At 42.4% G+C, this 19,682-nt stretch overlaps 1 protein-coding gene across 8 annotated transcripts in view; it reads left to right on the top strand.

Annotated features, from left to right (window-relative positions):
- Positions 1-3,553: 3,553 nt before the first annotated feature.
- RARB (retinoic acid receptor beta) overlaps positions 3,554-19,682 on the top strand; it is a 787,370-nt gene continuing 771,241 nt past the window's right edge. For 6 of the 8 annotated variants that reach the window (XM_084987271.1, XM_084987264.1, XM_084987268.1 and 3 more), the window contains exon 1: positions 3,554-3,601. The gene's annotated coding sequence lies outside the window, so the exon portion shown is untranslated. Of the gene's footprint in view, positions 3,602-3,880; positions 3,971-4,824; positions 4,893-19,682 lie in introns of those variants that run through there. The other 2 variants (XM_084987265.1, XM_084987267.1) reach the window with 2 other exon arrangements.

Raw genomic sequence — 19,682 nt, forward strand, 5'->3', positions numbered from 1 at the left:
AATTCAAGGAAAACTCATGTTTGGTTTGAGGATATCTCTTTTCCTTCCATTTTCAAGGCAAAACTCCCTTATCCTCTGCTCTTAGGTCTGGAAGGGGAAGAAGAGGAAGGTCCAGTTCTCAATATCTAACTACTCTTGTGTTGTGTGGGCTGTGACAGCTTGTCGGCCAAAAGGAGCATGTCATCCATGTGGTCCCATCCCAGACATCCACAGGCTGGCTCTCACAGGTGACAATGTTGAGAAGACACTTAACAGTGCCCCTACTATCTGATGCCATGGAACATCCCACAGGGGCTTGCTGATGAGCTTCCTATTCTTAGTGTGGACCCCTCTCAGGTGGGGTTTCAGCCTCTCAGCTCATGTCTGGTGCCTGACCTGGGAAAACTCACCTGTGGACACAGGCTAAGTCAGTGCTCATCTCAGATACTCTCAAATCCTTTCTTCTATTGTTATGTGACATCCCACCTCCACCAAATTTCAGAGTTCCATTGTTTCAATAGCTAGCACCCTTGACTTTTCTTTGAAGGCCAGCCTGCAAGCTATTGGAGCCTACCCAAGTGCCAAAGAGTTTAATGGGAGGTTGTTAACCAATAAACCATCCAGCAAAGTAATATGAATGCCCAGCTTTCTTAACTCAGTTTGGGAGAATTTTGAGTCTTAACCTAAACTCCGGATCTTCCCAGCAGAACGAAGCCAAGGCCAACTTGCTGTGGGACTTTTGGGCCCTTGTTTGGCCTTCTCCTCTTCTTTATTCTGCTCTGTTTATTTGCTTATTTATTTATTTATTTATTTATTATTATGGCTGCAGTTGTGGAATATGGAAGTTCCCAGGACAGGGACTGAATCTGAGCCAAAGTGTCAACATATGCCACAGCAGTGGCAATGCTGGATCCTTTAACCCACTGTGCTGGGCCAGGGATTGAATTCACACCTCTGGGGCTACCTGAGCCACTGCAGCTGGATTCTTAACCAACTGTGCCACAGCGGGGACTCCTGGGGGCGCCTTCTTAATAAATCACTTGCCCATAACTCCTCACGCAGGCCTTCTCTTTGGGAACCGGACATGCCCTTGGGTAAGAATGGAGCTCTGCCACCATTAGCCTCATGATCGTTTTATGTGTCCACTTGACCGGCTCCCTGGAAGCCCAGATTTCTGATTAAATATGACTTCTGGAAGTCTGTGAAGGTGTTTCTGGAAGAGCTTAGCACTTGAATTAGAGGACTGAGTAAAGCAGATGGCCCTCCCCAAGGTGAGGGGGAATCCACCAAGCCTTTGAAAGAAAGCCTGAAGCACTTGAGCTGGGACTCCCGCCTCCTCCTGCCACAGGCTCCTGCCCCTCAGCCCATTAGACTCTGAGTAGGTAGACTCCATAGCATCTGTTTTCCAGCTCCCAGGCCTTTGAACTTCACCACTCACTCTCCTGCTTGCAGACAGGAGATGGTGGGACTTCTCAGGCTCCATAATCATGTGATTCAGTACCTTACAATACAGCTCTTTCTGTATATCTATTTCTTTTCTTTTCTTTTTTTTTTTTTTTTTTTTTTTTTGTCTTTTTAGGACCACACACACGGCATATGGAGGTTCCCAGGCTAGGGGTCTAATTGAAGCTGTAGCCGCCGGCCTATGCTAGAACCACAGTAACTCAGGATCTGAGCCACATCTTCGACCTACACCACAGCTCACGGCAATGCCAGATCCTTGACCCACTGAGCGAGGCCAGGGATCGAACTCAAAACCTCATGGTTCCTAGTCGGATTCGTTAACTACCGAGCCAGGACGGCAACTCCACATACATCTATTTCTAGGTCTGTGTCTCTACCTTATATATCTCCTATTGGTTATTCCTCTGGAGAACCCTAACTTGATGCCCCTCTTCACCCTACCATGTCTTTTCAATCTTCTTTTTGATTCATTTCTAAGGCCTCAGTACCAGTTCATGTTCCCTCTCTTTCTCTCCATTTCTTTTCTCCCTTCACTCTTTCTTTGTCTTTCTTTTTCCTTCTTCTTTTATCTCCCATCTGGAATAAGTCCTGTGATGCCAGATTTTGTGTCCTTTCTTTCGTGGCACTCACGGAATTTGGGGGGAAAGCAAAACTGCCTTGGCTTCTTTAATGGATTTATTCACTTGATAAAATGCTCCCCCTTTCATTACTTAAAATGGAAATGCTATCGGTACTGAGTGCAGCTTGTCATTTTTTATAGAAAAGGAACAGGAAGCAGCAGAGAAGAGGGCTCTTGAAGGCCCACTTTGTTGGACACCATTGATGAGTCATCCTTAAGGACCAGCTTCCAGCTTCTAAATCTACCCAAAATAAAGGTTCGAAGTTAGAATAAATCCCCGGAGCAGTGGAAGCCAGGGCAGCACCTTATGTGTTCCCCTGGCAAACAATCATCCATTCCTCCAGTGTTTAATAATACTTGAAGCTCTGGAAAGTAGAAAGGATGGGGGAGCTCACTTCCAATAAAAGGGCAAGATGACTTCCATTTGATGCTTTCCAGTTTGAGCCAAGTGATGCCTTGTGAAGTTGAAACAAAAAGCCCAGACAATAGCTGTATAATTAAAATGGCTACATTGGCAGGGGACAGTGCCCCTGTCTCTGATACACAGCATTCATGAATGGAAGTGCTCAGCATCCCAGCGGCTCTCCTTTTGAACTGGCTCATCCATTACTGGGGTAATGATTTTCTGTCTGGGCAACAGCAAAGCCAAAGGCCTATTACACAGGCAACATAAAGTTAAAAAGACATTATGAATAAAACGTTGGCTCTGGCAGGCTTTTGCCAACTCTTCTCCAGAGAAGACTGCCTGATGCCGACACGTGTTTATTACACTTAATAATGTTTACATAATTCTTCCTTGAGCTCATTAGAGCTGTCAGATCAGAAGTAAATGTGCTCCCCCCTCTGTTTATCTTTAAAGACTTCGCAGTCAATAAAGCAAGATGAATGACATCCAGGGCACAGACAGAATACTCTCCGGCTTTGCAAACACTGCCAAGTTAAACCATCCGTCCGACTCCTCAGGCTTGCCTCTGATCAGACCCTTAGTTCTTGAGCAAAAGAGCAATGCTTCTCCAATGTTGAAGTGCTTGAAACCACAAGAGCTTGTAAAATATTCTCTGCTAGACTTCATCCACAGAGATTCTGAATCCGTTGATCTGGGGTGGGGCCCAGAAATGTGTATTTCTAGCAAGCTTGCAGGTGCTCTTCCAGCGCAAGGTCCACCCTCTCCCTTTTCTGGAGGTCGTTTGCAATTGTCTCATTTGTTGTGTGGGGCGGTAACCCCTTGACAATTCAGGGCACCCCGTCCTATGGGACTCAGTAGCAGAGCAGAGGCGACAGCAGCGAGGGCAGCAGCGGGAGCGGCGCAGCCACCGGGGTCGCGGCAGCTCTCCCGAAAAACCCCTGGGCTCGCGTGGCTCCGCGTGGCGGCCGGCTGGCGTGGAGGGGCGGGGCCTGGCGCCCGGGGGTGGGGCCTGGCGACCGGGGGCGGGGCGCAGCGCACAGGGCTCCCACCGTCTGCTATCCGGCGCCGCGGCCGGGTCTGAGGGCACAACCAGCGGGCGGCGCGCCGCGGACTCCAAGGCAGCCCGCCGAAAGGTAAAGTCAGGAGAGCGCGCTGCGGTGTCTTCCTGCCCGGCAGCTGCTGTCTAAGCCCCGGAGCGTCCGGCCCCCAAACTGGGTCTGGGAACCCAGAGCATTTGCATAGCGTCCAGGGACCGGCTGCTGAGCCGGGGGTTTACGTGTACCATTCTGGGGCCGGGGCGGGGGCTTTCGGGGTTTGCAGCGGGAGCCTGCTGCCGTCCCAGGACAGCCGGACTCGGAGACAACTTTGCTCATTGGTCCTACTCTAAGTTCCCTTTATTGCTATTGTCTTAGCGCCTCCCGTCAGACAGTCTCCCCGGACTCCAGCTTTGTTCTCACCAGGCCAAACCCGCGGTCCCCTAGGGTGTGAACCAGGAGTCGCTGGCAAGTAGCACCTGCCAGCAGGATTCTCCAAGGCTCCCCTCTCGTCTCCGCCAGGTCCAGCACGGTCCTGTGCACACTAGGGCTGGGCATCTCGAGGCCTGGCGCCCACGCGGCAGCGGTTTTCGGCTGTTCCTCTGTGGTCTGGGAGCAAGGGCTGGGGCATCAGATTTCCGGGATGCGCGTGGTTTGGGGCTGGAGAGAGGGCGAGAAAAAGTTTGGAGCCTCGGCTAGTGCTAGGGAGCCAGTAGAGCCTGGCTGCACAAGGCACGTGTTGGAGAGAGCGCTGGGGGCTTGGCGCCAGGCAGAGGGACACAGGGTCCAGAGACTCCTGGGCAGAGATGGAATCTCCAAGCCTGAACTGTCTGAGGAGATGGGATGCTTGTTGTGTGCGCTCATTGGCAGGAAAGCCAGTGTGTGATTGCAAAGAAGATGGGCGATAAAAGAGAGAGGAAGAGGAAGGTACCTTGCAGTGTACCCAGCGTGCACTTTTTCCCCCTCTAGATATTTTGGAAAAACTATACACCAGACGCCTTCTTGTACCCAAACTCCTAGAGGTGGGGATGGAGGTAGGGGAAGGGGTAAGTTTTCCCCAGTGCTAGAGCTGGTTTTGAAAGCGAACAGGTGACCCCGAGGACTATCGTGTGTGTGTGTGTGTGTGTGTGTGTGTGTGTGTGTCCGCGCGTCTGTGTCTGTGTGCAGCGCGCCGCGGTGAGGGATGCTGGGCTGCCGGCCGAGCCCTCACCCCCTACCCCGCCTCCTGTCCCCAGTCTCTCTTCCCCGTAGCAGTTCACGGCAGCGGTATGAGTTTCCCTGCCACTCCCCGCCTGAGGCCGACGGGCGAGAGGCGAAGTGATGGTTTCGTCTTGGAGTGGAGCAGACAAAGGGTGCACTTGGACGACCCTCCGAGGGCGAGGCGGCTGAGGTGTGTGTGGTGTGTGCGTGTGTGTATGTAGGGGATCCCTCTCCTGCCAGCTAGAGAGAAAAAAACCTGGTAGCTGGGAGAAAGGAGAGGCTGGGCAGAGGAGACGAAACCGTGCTGGAGGAAGAAGAGAGCAGAGATTTAAAATCACCCTGTGCGATTAGCTGTAAAATTGTAAATTAATTTAAAAGAGAGATGAGGGGAGGGTGCTGAATCTAAAAATTTTGAGGTTGGGGAAGCAGTAAGTTTGATTAGTAAAGGTATTTTAGCAAGCGATGTTAAAGTAACTCTAAAACCTTCGCCCAAGTTTATTGCTTGCTTTAGATAATCTCCTTTGACACATCTTTCCAGCACCTACTCCGGAAGTACCTTTTGACTGTCAGAAAGAAGTGAAAGGCATCTACACACAAATAAAATGCAGCTAAAATGAAGTTTAAATGAAGCTTTGAGCAGGATTAAATGGCTTGTGTAACTGCTGAATGTTGCTGAAGTACTGTCAGGACTATAAAATAGCCAGACAAAAATAAAGGAAAAAATAATTGTAACAAGAAAATGAAGGCTTTACAAGAACTTCAGTAATGAACACATAACAATTGATGGTATGATGCAGTAATTATTTTCGTATTTACGCCATTAACGATTGTAATTTAACGTTAATGTCCTGGTATTTTATTCCTTCTCATTTGCAGACAAAAGCACATCTGAGACACCATCAGGGAGTAATTTGGTAATATAAAGTCATGAATAGAAAACACTAAACCATGCTCAGAACTCTGACAACATAAAGCGTGAAACAAAATAACCTCATTTGCTGTTTATTATCTGTCTTTATAATTCTGTTTACCATCATTTGCATAAATGAATAGCTAAATTGTATAGTATATTCCTTTTAGGAAAAAAATACTTGATGCTTATAGATATACTGGAAGGGCGGGGAGAGACTAGTAGGTAATTCCTACGTGAAGCAAGAAAAAGATTTTTAGAAAACTTTGTGGGATTAGAAGCTGTCTGGAAATAATCAGAATGCAAATTCAACCTACTTTAGGCGTCTTTATTTTATTTAACTTGGTTCAAGTACTTTTTAACTATATATGTAATTAGTTGATGGGCAGATCCTAAACTTCTTTCCTTCTTAATCTTAACCAAACCAAACCAATCAAACTAAAGTACTCTACCTTACATTATGAAGTCATTTTCATTATCCCGAGAAACTCCTTTTTTTTTTCCCTATTCAAATGTTCAAAGGGTAAATTTTCTGAAATAAAAGGAGGGGTTTCTTGGAGGAAGCTCAAAACAAAATTCTTTCAGCAGAAATTTAAGTTAGAAACAATTTAAGACAAACATCACAAGGCACACATTTTAAAACTATTGTTGATTATTTTAACCTTAGGGTCTTGGCTAAAACTCTACTCATATGATAAAGGGAACAATTAATAACTGAATTAAAAGGGCTCTAAAGTAACGTGCCAGCCAAACAGCTGAGCAAAACATGTAGTGGTTGGGAATAATCAGTCAATCCCATGAATGTTTAAAAAAATCCATTTATTCCTGCCAGGCACACAAAATATCACAATGATTGAATGTGCCTTTTCCTTTCCATACAAATACACTGGTTTCATGTGAAACAGCACAATGAAATCAGTATTACCTGAGAATGGATTCCATGTGGGAATAAGAACCTTGTATGTACTTTAAGTGCACAGGGAAAAAAGAATTAAGTGACAAGCAAGCTGCTCATTATGTTAAGACTGGTGACTGTATAAGATCAGGGCAAGTTCTTACAGTTTTGCTGGTAACAACTTGGGAAACACAAATGTGAACAAAGTACATGTGGAATACAGCTTTAATTATTATACTGATCCTCAAAGAAAGTCACTATTCCTTTTACTTTATAGTCCAAATATTTCAAAGGCTGACCAATTTCTCTGTATTTCCATTGCTCTTTATACTATTGTTCTATAGGGATGTTCTCTATTTTTCTCTGTTTTGAACACTAAAATCTGAATTCTGGTTAATTCACTTGTTTCTGTGACTTACATTTACTGAGCACCCAGGATTAACCACTAGGTGCAGGGGATTCAAGGATGAGTTAGATTCAGTCACTGTACTTAGAAGGTGAGGGTGACAATTATGTGGATAAACAAATGCAATAAAATGTAATCAGTGGCAGTCTGTCCTAGGGCTTCGGAATCAGACAGGTTGGGTTCAGCTTTCAGCTTTGCCTCTTCCTAGCTGTGAGGCCTTGATCCAACTTTTTAACTTCTCTGAGCCTCAGTTTTCGTATCTGGTCAATGGGGGAAATAATACCTCTTTTGGTCACAGAGGTATAAAGATGACATGACAACATATTTCAATGTCTTCTATATTTCAGACCAACCCTGGATCCCCTACTTCTCAGCTTCCCTATTGCTGAAACTTGGCCCCTGTTCACCTGTGCCACATAGAAATGCAGAGACAGAGTTTTGGGTGAAGGAGAAAACAATAGCTTTTATTGCTTTACCAGGCGAAGGAGGCCACAGTAGGCTAATGCCTTAAAGGCTGATCCCTCCTTTGGAGAAAAATTGTAGAGAGTTGTATAGCCTAAAAGGAGAAAAATCAGTGTTTTAGATGAGAGTCAGGGTTGGGGCAAACATGCATTCTTTTTTTCTTTTAGGGAATCTTAGTCTTCGAAGCTGGTGTCATGACATCACAGCCTGATCCTGGTGGTGGTCTTCTGGGTTATGGCATCTTGACTTTTCCTAGAAAAACAATACTTGCAAAAGGGCATATTGATCAGCAATTAGAACGAACCAGAACTAGGAAAGTTCCTGAAAAGCATCAGGTGCTTAGCATAATCTTTAACTCACAGAAGTTGTGCTCATGGTATTGAATCTTTAGCTTGCAGGTGATTATGTTTAAGGGTGCAATCAAACAGGGAGAAGCACGTGGAATGGCTCCAATCTATTTAATTTTAAAGTATTCACTTCTAAAAGAAGCATAGGGAATATAATTTTTCTCTTAGATGTATAAGATGCTTGCATCATTATGTATATCGCTTGAGAGGGAACCAGGACCCTGCCCCAAGGCTGTACTATTGTTTGTCTGTTTCTTTCTTTCTTTCTCTCTCTCTCTTTCTTTCTAGGGCCACATGTGCTGCATGTGGAAATTCCCAGGCTGGGGGTGGAATCTGAGCTATAGCTGGCCTACGCTACAGCCACAGCAGCACAGGATCTGAGCTGCATCTTTGACCTACACCACAGCTCATGGCAATGCCTGATACTTAACCCACTGAGAGAGGCCAGGTATCAAACCTGAATCCTCATGGATACTAGTCAGGTTCATTACCACTGAGCAACAACGGCAACTCCATGTACTATTGTTTCTTGATTGTTCCTCCCTTGTCTTTGCATCCCCTCCCTTCCCTGATCAGCAACTGTCTGAACCTGCCCCCTTGGAACTCAGGGAAGGCCACTGAGGGTGAATGAGGCCTGTTTCCTAAAAACAAGAAGTGGGGGACCCAGAAAGGCTTTTGTGCCTAGGAGCCCTGCAGGGCCCTGCTTGGTTCAGGTTTCATCCCTCACATCATTTCTCTGCTCTGTGACACACTCAGAGTTCTGGTGATGCTCTATCTTCATGTCTTTTTACTGTCCATCCTACACCAACTTGGCATCTGCTTCCACTACTTATGGAAACAAACTACTTATCTGTGGAGATCAACAAATAGTAGAAACTGAAAGCAGAATAGGTGGACCACTCTGTTGTTAGATCCAGGGAACTGCATTCTTCCTCAACTATTTGGAGGCATTTGAAAGAGTTGGCTGGTCCCTTTTAGTTCATAAGCTATTTCTTTTTTTGTTTGTTTGTTTGTTTTTGTTTTTTGTTGTCTTTTTTCCATTTGTTGGGCCACTCCTGCGGCATATGGAGGTTCCCAGGCTAGGGGTCGAATCGGAGCTGTAGCCACCAGCCTACTCCAGAGCCACAGCAACGCGGGATCTGAGCCATGTCTGCAACCTATACCACAGCTCACGGCAATGCCGGATCCTTAACCCACTGAGCAAGGCCAGGGATCGAACCGGCAACCTCATGGTTCCTAGTTGGATTCGTTAACCACTGAGCCAAGATGGGAACTCCCTCATAAGCTATTTCATCTTGGCATTAGTGACTTTAGTGGCTTCTGTGGCACTATCCATCTCCAGTTTTCCTCATTAGGCTTTTATTATTTCTCAGCTGGCTCCTCTTTCATTGCTTGTCTCTGAATGAAGGTTGGACCTTTTTCCAACCTTATGACTCCCTCCTGAGCCCTCTTCTTAAATCAACCCACACCCGGATGAAATTCTACTGCTAAAGAAAGATTAAGTAATCTTCATTTTGAATGGTCTATTTTTTTTTATATTGGCTAACAGAGAACATTTCATCAAAGGCTAATCTAGAAATATAATTAGGAGACTGAGTATCAGGCATGTTAAGTTTGGAATACAGATTTTGACAAATAGTAGAAACTGAAAGCAGAATAGGTGGAGTAAGATGCACTTCAGGGCCGGCTCTGAAACTGTTGGTTTTCCAGTCTCCCCCTCTTTTGGCTGGGAGGCTGTGTTCTTAACAAAATGAACATCCTTGAGTTCACTTCACTTGGAGTCCCTGCATTTGCGAGTTATGAGGCTTTCCTTTAATGAGGTAGCAGTGACATCCAGGTAATTGTGTAAGCAAGGCTTGGTGACATTATGGAACTCAAAGATCAAGAAAAGTGTCAGCTGCAATTTTCTAACGCTTCAGACCTTTTCATTCACAAAAGAGGCACAGGAGTGCAAAAAGGTTCAGCTGCAAATGTTCTTTATATTCTCTTTAAGTCCGATGGTGCTGACCTTGGCTTTTCCCTTTGGATGCAGTGGGCTGTTGGCTCAGCCTCTTCATCATCTCTGCCTTCCTCCTTTTTCTCTTTCTTCTCCTCCACTGTTTAGCTCCTCCCTTCCCCCCTCTTCAGGGTTTCCTTTTTATTTCCTCAGTTTCTCTTATTCCTTTCCTTTCTTCCTTCTCTCATCCTGTCCCTCATCCTTTTTATTATCTTTCTTCATTGTTTTATAGGAGTAAAAACAAAACAGAAATGTATATAAGAGCTTTTACCCAGGCATCACCACCATTATAGGACAGAATCTACCACGTGGCCCCTGCCTTTTGTATTTGATGGTCTTTGCATCCAACACTTGAAACTTATCTCAAGAACCTTAAAATCCTTGCCTCAGTTTTCTCTATATCAACAAGTAATCATAGAAGAGGTGGAAGGAAAGGATTTATAGTATTCATTTATGGATCCATGCTACCATGCTCTAGAATGACTTTTTTCCAGGAAGGAGTCTTTTCCACCAGTGGTACAAAGGTGGCCTCCCTGCTTCCTAAACTCAGGTACTGTGTATGTCCATCTTCATAGTGATGACAACTAGAATAATGGTTTAAATGATGATAACTAATATTTGGGGAGTGCTTGCTGGGTGCCAGACTTGGAGCTAAACACTTGATACGTTTTATTTTATTTAATCCTCACTCCCACTGGGCCCATATGATAGGTGAGGAAACAGACCAAACAAGGTTAAATTACTTGAGCAACAGTTGGTTGCAGTACTCAAAGGGTGACTGTGGCCCCCCAGTTCTTCCTAGCTGCAGGCTCCATCTTCCAGCACCACCTGTGTTCTGTATCTTTGAATCCATTCATGTTGATGGTGAGCTTCAGGAATGCCCTGAAGCCATAGTATCTGCTCTCATATGGACACATCACAAGGAGTGATGGCTGGGGAGAAAGACACCGTTGGTCCTCTGGGCTCAACTTGTGCGGGAGGTCTGCCATGTGAATCTTAAGGCCAAGCCTTTATAGGAAATCCTGGTGATGGCAGCTCATCATCATCTCTCTCCAGTGTGGAAGCCTGAAAACTAGAGAGACTTTTGGGTGGCATGGCCTAAGCATCATAGCTTTGGAAGTGCCTTAAGAGACTTAAGTGGCTTCTTGGTCTTCTTTCTCTCTAAGGTGATGCACTTTTTAATTTTTGAAAAAGAAAACATGCTATAGTTTGTCTTTAGTGAGAAAGAAGGGTGCAAAAAATGGGTTTGAGCAGAGAAGAAATGAGACGGCCTTGTGTAGGTGCTTGGAGCTCCTCTTCTGAAAGCAGAGGTCGTTTGTCTCTCTGATCCTCTGCAGAGGCAGTGCCCAGGATGCTATGGATGCTGTGTGTGGGAAGGGATGAGTGTGAGGGAGACAGCAATTGGCAAGGGATACCAAGTGTCTTATCAGGGCTTCCAAGACGAATCCTGTGGTCTAATAAAATTCATTCTAGAACCTAGTTTGAACTATATGAGAACCCAGGCCATCAAAAAAATGAGTCTTCCAACAGCTCCCTGAGTGGTGACCTTGTTTTTACTTTTGCCTCACTAGGTGAAGCCGATTCAAATATTAATCAGAACAAAACACTTTATTGAGGGAGGGTGTGCCCATGGCTTCTCAACCTCTCTTACTAAAAACCTAAGACCTTGTAGGGGCCTAGAAGGCTCTGCCTGCTCTGTCCCCATTATCCTTCTGACCTCATCACTGGCCTCCTCTGTGGAATAAATGAATGATTCTTGAGTGAATCCAAGGTTCTCAATAGTATCTTCTGTACAAATAAAGGAGAGACTTGGGAGTTTCCTGGTGGCCCAGTGGTTAGGATTCAGCGCTTTCATCTCTACATTCTGGGTTTAACCCCTAGTCTGGGAACTGAGATACCACATCAAGCCACTGTATACCTCCACCAAAGAAAAACTCACAAAACAAAAAACAAAACTCAAACAAATGAACAAAAGGTACAGATTTGTTTTTTCAATGGAGACACTAGAGTAATTAAGTTTAGAAATTAAAAGCGTACGGACAGTTTTAGGAGTAGATGAATGAAGATAAAAGTAGTATGTCAGGGAGTTCCCATTGTGGTACAGTGTAAATGAACCCAACTAGTATCCATGAGGATGTGGGTTTGATCCCTGGCCTTGCTCAGTGGGTTAAGGATCCAGGGTTGCCATGAACTGTGGTGTAGGTCACAGACATGGCTGGAATCCCACATTGCCTGTGACTGTGGCTATGGCTGGCAGCTATAGCTCCAATTCAACCCTCAGCCTTGGAACTTCCATATGCAGCATGTGTGGCCCTAAAAACATTAAAAAAAAAAAAAGGTAGTATATCAGCAGTGCTGGATGCTAACCTAGAATTTTCATCATTCATGTATTCATTCATTGAACAACTCTTCACTGAGAACCTACTATGTACCAGGACCAATCTAAAGACTGGCTGTCCATCATTGAACAAGAAGGCAAAGTCACTGGCCTCTTGTGGCTGACATTATATTAGAAGGCATGTATTACAACAAAGTAGACAAAAAAAGTGATAATTTCAGGTAACTATACTCTATAAAGAAAATTCAGCATAGAGGTGGAGGGAAGTTAGATTTCACTGCAGATCCCACACCTTCTTGGTTTTAAACTCTGTCTCTTCTCCTGTCCTGAAAATTATACTTGGTCTCCAAGATGAGTACAGTTTAAATAGTCTCATATAGTGTGAATGGATTGTCCTGTCTTCCTTAAGATTTTTCCACTAGTAAAATAAGGCTGACTTTAAAAATACTGTTTGTAAAACAAACAGTGAGACAAAAGAAGGCCCCAGTGTGGTGGCATCTGAATCTGCTCTGGATTTAATTTTAAAACTGTAGCAAATGTTTCATGGGTACAATGTCAATTGTAGGATCCTTTTGATAAATAATTTAATAAAGAAGTCAAATGTGGAGTAGAGAGCTTTTTTCTTGCCTCACACATCAATACATTCAACATTATAGTGAAAAGAGATCATTTTGAAAAATTTCAATTGAAGAGGTTCAATTTCCATGTGATTTATCATTACTTACGTAATTTTCTCAGTACCAATTTTGGCCCCTTTATCTTCTGGTTGGTGTTAATTTATTATGGCAGTGATAGGAAACAAATACAGGCTCCAAATCAATAGGATTGGCTTAGAAACATAAATGATTAACGACAAAATTAATGATTAACAGCAAAGACATAATGATTGCTCTGGATGAAGCAGTCAGAGCCTTTCTGATCCTATCCACTAGGATCACTAGTGAGCGTGAGGACTGTATTCATTTTCTATCACTGGCCTTAATAAATGAACACAAACTTAGTGGCTTAAAACATCATGAATGTATTATCTCATAGCCTCTGTAGGGGAGAAGTCCTGCCAGGCCTGGCTGGATATCCTGCTTAGGGTCTCACAAGGCGCCAAATCAAGGGATGGTCAGCCTGAGCTTTTATCTGGATGTTTTGGCAAAGAATCTGCTTCCAGACTCATTCATGTTGTTGGGAAAATTCAGGTCCTTGTGGTTGTAGGACTGAAGTCCTCATTTCCTCATTGGCTGTCAACTGGGGATCGTTCTCATCTCCTGGAGGTATTTTTGGCTCATGGACCCTTCCATTTTCAAAACCAGCATCAGTGGGCTTATAGTCTTCTTTATGTAGCAAATCTCTCTGATTTCTTTTTCCAACCTCTCTCCTCCCTCCAGGAAGAGAAAGTTCTCTGCTTCACAAGGGCTCCTCCTGTGCTTAGACTGTGCCCATCCAAATCATCCAGGATAATCTCCCTATTTTAAGGTCAACTGATAAGTAATCTTTTTTTTTTTCAATTTATTTTAACTGAAGTATAGTTAAGGTACAATATTGTATTAGTTTCAAGCATACAGCAGAGCGATTCAGTTATATATACATGTATATGTATATATATACACATTCTTTTTTTTTTTTTTTTTTGCCTTTTCTAGGGCCGCTTCCCACAGCATATGGAGGTTCTCAGGCTAGGGGTCTAATTGGAGCTGTAGCTGCTGGCCTACACCACAGCCACAGCAACATCAGATCCGAGCCATGTCTGTGACACACACCACAGCTCACGGCAATGCCAGATCCTTAACCCACTGAGCAAGGACAGGGATCGAACCCGCAACTTCATGGTTCCTAGTTGGATTCGTTAACCACTATGCCACGACAGGAACTCCCATATACACATTCTTTTTCAGATTCTCTTCCATTAGAGGTTATTATAAATATACTGAGTATGGTTCCCTGTGCAATATGGTAATCTTAATTATATCTGCAAAATCCCTTTTTGCAGATATAATTAAGTAAGGTAACATATTCACAGGAGTGACATCAGAGAGCAGAAGACATGGGGGCCAAAATTTTGTCTACCTTGGGAATATCCTTGTCAACTGAGGTAGACCAGATGACTTTGAGTGGATTGATACGAAACCTATATACTTTTGGTGAAGGAGAAAGTTGTGTTCTTTTAGTATAGCTGGTATCAGAGCCACTTGACTGCAGATTAAAAGTACCTTCAGTATTGAAACAAACAAAACCAAACTCAATTATTCAATTGTGTGAACGTGGCCTCTGAAAAGCAAGCTTCAGTATCTAAGGGAAGGTTCTTGGCCTGTGGTAGAACATGCAGATGCCTGCAGGGGTTGGGATCAAGAAGGGAGGCAGCAGAATGGGTGGCAATAGAGAGGTGGGAGCCCAGCTCCAGGTACTTGCTTTTCTCTGAAGCAGTTTCAGCCTCTTAATGACAAATGTCTGACTTGAAGTGATGGTTTACAAATCTGGATTTTTGCATGAATCTAGAAATCTGTTTAAAATCTCCAGGTTTTTTTTTTTCAATGCCAACTAAGTCGAAATTAAAAATAATAGGAGTGCACAAAGCATTATAAATCAACCACAAAAATTAAAAAAAACAGAAGCACTAAAACTTAATACATTTGGTGACTAATTTGGTTTGTGGGCTGCCAGTTAGCAATCTAGTGTTTTACTCATACTGAGTAAAGTGCATGTTTGAGTAGAAAAAAGTATTTACTATGATAGAAAATTCTCAATTTAGGAATTGGTATTGGCAAAGTTATTCAAGTACTGGAATGTAGTAAGACTAGGAAATTTGGGGCTTTAGCTTCTGAATGTGACAGAGTGACTTAATGATCTACTTTTGTTAACCCATAGTAAAACAAAATCCAAGGAAGATAATTAAAGCTATAATGCTATTTCATGAGGGTTTAACTTTACATAAGTGTTTTATTTATTTTTTTTTAATTTTCCCACTGTACAGCAAGGGGATCAAGTTATCCTTACATGTATACATTACATTTTTTCCCCACCCTTTGTTCTGTTGCAACATGAGTATCTAGACATAGTTCTCAATGCTACTCAGCAGGATCTCCTTGTAAATCTATTCTAAGTTGTGTCTGATAACCCCAAGCTCCTGATCCCTCCCACTCCCCCCCCCATCAGGCAGCCACAAGTCTTTTCTCCAAGTCCATGATTTTCTTTTCTGAGGAGATGTTCATTTGTGCTGGATATTAGATTCCAGTTATAAGTGATATCATATGGTATTTGTTTTTGTCCTTCTGGCTCATTTCACTCAGTATGAGATTCTCTAGTTCCATCCATGTTGCTGCAGATGGCATTATGTCATTCTTTTTAATGGCTGAGTAGTATTCCATTGTGTATATATACCACTTCTTCCGAATCCAATCATCTGTCGATGGACATTTAGGTTATTTCCATGTCCTGGCTATTGTGAAGAGTGCTGCAATGAACATGCGGGTGCATGTGTCTCTTTTAAGTAGAGTTTTGTCCGGATGTATGCCCAAGAGTGGGATTGTGGGGTCATATGGAAGTTCTACATATAGATTTCTAAGGTATCTCCAAAGTGTTCTCCATAGTGGCTATACCAGTTTACATTCCCACCAGCAGTGCAGGAGGGTTCCCTTTTCTCCACAATCCCTCCAACATTTGTTATTTGTGGACTTATTAATGATGGCCATTCTGACTGGTGTGAGGTGGTATCTCATGGTAGTTTTGATTTGCATTTCTCTTATGATCAGCGATGTTGAGCATTTTCTCATGTGTTTGCCGGCCATCTGTATATCTTCCTTGGAGAACCGTCTATTCAGGTCTTTTGCCCATTTTCCATTGATTGATTGGTTTTTTTTTTTGCTGTTGAGTTGTGTAAGTTGCTTATATATTCTAGAGATGAAGCCCTTGTTGGTTGCATCATTTGAAACTATTTTCTCCCATTCTGTAAGTTGTCTTTTTGTTTTCTTTTGGGTTTCCTTTGCTGTGCAAAAGCTTTTCAGTTTGATGAGGTTCCTTGGGTTTATTTTTGCTCTAATTTCTATTGCTTTGGGAGACTGACCTGAGAAAATATTCATGATGTTGATGTCAGAGAGTGTTTTGCCTATGTTTTCTTCTAGGAGTTTGATGGTGTCCTGTCGTATATTTAAGTCTTTCAGCCATTTGGAGTTTATTTTTGTGCTTGGAGTGAGGGTGTGTTCTAGTTTCATTGCTTTGCATGCAGCTGTCCAGGTTTCCCAGCAATGCTTGCTGAATAGACTTTCTTTTTCCCATTTTATGTTCTTGCCTCCCTTGTCAAAGATTAATTGACCATAGGTGTCAGGGTTTATTTCCGGATTCTCTATTCTGTTCCATTGGTCTGTCTGTCTGTTTTGGTACCAGTACCAGACTGTCTTGATTACTGTGGCTTTGTAGTATTTCTTGAAGTCTGGGAGAGTGATGCCTCCTGCTTGGTTTTTGTTTCTCAGGATTGCTTTGGCAATTCTGGGTCTTTTGTGGTTCCATATAAATGTTTGGATTGTTTGTTCTAGTTCTGTGAACAATGTCATGGGTAATTTGATAGGTATTGCATTGAATCTGTAGATTGCTTTGGGTAGTATGTCCATTTTTACAATATTGATTTTTTTCAATCCATGAGCATGGCATATCTTTCCATTTCTTTATATCTTCTTTGATTTCTTTGATTAAAGTTTTATGGGTCTCAGCATATAGGTCCTTTACCTCTTTGGTCAGGTGTATTCTGAGGTATTTGATTGTGTGAGGTGCAATTTTAAAAGGTATCGTATTTTTGTATACCTTTTCTAATATTTCGTTGCTGGTATACAGAAATGCGACTGACTTCTGAATGTTAATCTTATATCCTGCTACTTTGCAGAATTTATTAATCAGTTCAAGTAGTTTTTGGGTTGAGTCCTTAGGGTTTTCTGTGTATAGTATCATGTCATCTACATATAGTGACAGTTTTATCTCTTCTCTTCCTATATGGATGCCTTTTGCTTCTTTTGTTTGTCTAATTGCTGTGGCTAGGACTTCCAAAACTATGTTGAATAGCAGTGGTGAGAGTGGGCATCCCTGTTTTGTTCCAGATTTGAGTGAGACATTCTATAATGCCACCATCACCCTAATTCCAAAACCAGACAGAGATAACACCAAAAAAGAAAACTATTGGCCAATATCTTTGATGAATATAGATGCAAAAATTCTCAACAAAATCTTAGCCAACCGAATCCAACAACATATCGAAAAAATCATACACCATGACCAGGTAGGGTTCATCCCAGGTTCACAAGGATGGTTCAACATATGCAAATCAATCAGCATCATACACCCCATTAACAAAAGAAAAGTCAAAAATCATATGATCATCTCAATAGATGCAGAAAAAGCATTTGACAAAGTCCAACATCCATTCATTCATGATCAAGACCCTTGCCAAAGTGGGTATAGAGGGAACATTCCTGAACATAATCAAAGCCATTTATGATAAACCCACAGCAAATATAATACTCAATGGGGAAATACATAAGTGTTTTAAATGCCGCTTTTTCTTTGGTAATACACCAAATGTTTGCACAAGCAAAAAGGATTAGAGAAAAATATGATGAATTTCCCACTGCATTTGAAAGAATGCGAAGGAACAGTTTGGATAATCCAAGCACAGGTCGCAATCTGTAGAAAATGACCTTTGTCTTCAGAGATGGAGACATGTCCTTTAAAAACACTGATTTAAAAGGAGAATATGTTTTACAATGTATCACAGTGCACAAGCAGGCCCAGATATTCTATGGATTGAGTTTGAGGTTCATAAGGTTTTTCTAAATGTCTCCAGCTGGGTGGGAGCAGGAGTGAAAGGATGGTGTAATAGTTGAGCAAACAGCTGAGTTAAATGAATTGGACTTGGAATTAGGGCTCTATCATCCATCAGATGTGTGAACTCTTGGCAAGGATACTTCACTTCTCTGAGACTCAGTTTCTTCACCTTCAGAATGGGTTTCTTAACACCTGCCTTGAAGGTGGTCAGGAAAATTAAATGACTGATGCATTTAAGGCACTTGGGTTCTAATTGCATGATTCTAGATTGGGGCACCCAGCATTTTATCAACCACCATCAATTCTCATGTTGTGGATTAAAAAATGACAGGACATGTAACTGCTCACGTAGGACCAGTGTTTATCTGTCCCTTATTAAGTGAAGCAGGCACGACCTAAAGGAATGGTATTGTTAGAATTTGAATCTGGGTTGAAGCTTTCTCTCTTCTTTGGCTTGTTGCTTTTAGTTGAAGTGGATAGAAGGTTTCCTCTTTCCCAGAAATTCCCAGCATGGAATGTTGCTGTGATTTCATGGCAGCTTTTGTGGATTTTGTGCCCAAGGACCTGGATCCAAGGATTGGTTTTACAACATTCCAGCCCAGCTGTAGGAAAATGGGATAGTCATACACCATCTAAATTCCCTTTGCATGAAATGGAAAATCAAGGTTTCTTACTCACAATGGGCTTGAAAGGATTGCTTGAAGCAATGTATATACATACTGTTTATGAGTTTGGAATCCAAATGGTTAGCGTTTGCTATTATACCAACTGGGCCATTTTATTTGATCTGGCATGAGTAAGAGAAAAGAAAAATGTGAAAATGACTTGGAGCACACATGTAAAGATGACCCCATCACAGCTGCTATTGCATCATTTAGTAAATAGTTATTGAGCATCTATCCTGTGTCAGCTATGCTAGGTGTTGGGGATAAAAACAACACACATGAACTAATGACACAGTGTGTAACCTCTTTGAAGTCAGTTTGTAGCTAGGAAGATAAAAATCATAATGCACTGTGGTACACAGGCTGATTCAGGTTCTTGTAAAATATTTTGGAGAGCAGCAGGGCAGTAGTATGGGGAGAGATTCCATGAAGACAATTTAAATGAAATATCATTTTATTTTATGTATATATATACACACACGTTTTTTTGTTTGTTTGTTTTTGCTGGAGATCAGTATCCAGGAGATGCTCTAAAAGACAGACAACAACAACAACCAACCAAAACCAAACATTTGCCTACTTGCTTTCTTGAACTTTAGTTATTATATATGCAATTGAGTAATTGCATGGATATTTCTCCACCCTGGGACATATTTCTAAAAAATATCATATGACATTTCAAAATATAATTAGAAAAAAAAGAAATTTACCTGCCATAGTGCTAGTGATAACATCAACACTGATTGTAACAAAAGGACATACACAAACCCTGCTCTTCAGCCAGAGCACATGGCCACGTGCTCGTAATTGGTCAGAACTGCTGTCTAGATGGAAGTCACCATAACCTTCTCAAACTGCTGTTGTGTGTCAGAAAGTCCATACTGAATTTAAGGTATTCCAGAAGGTGTGCTGCAATTTTGATGACTGTGAAACATGATAAGGCATTTTAGTAAGGTCAAGCTTAGAACTAGACTTCAAAGAAGAAAATTAAACTAAATTTATAATAACCCCTTAAATCAAAATTAAATGCTATTGTGTCCTCATATTTTAGATGATTAGAAAAATTAGACCAACAGCAGGCAAGTTAATTACAAAATTCTAATACTAATAGTCTGTTATAACAAAGAACAACTAGTAAAATAATGGGCTATTAATGACATCA

This window comes from Sus scrofa, chromosome 13, assembly GCF_054392235.1.
Source record: "Sus scrofa isolate SSC_HxYL_T2T_F1_AM1 chromosome 13, Sscrofa_HxYL_maternal_Yorkshire_Landrace_v2.0, whole genome shotgun sequence".
NCBI classification, from domain to species: domain Eukaryota; kingdom Metazoa; phylum Chordata; class Mammalia; order Artiodactyla; family Suidae; genus Sus; species Sus scrofa.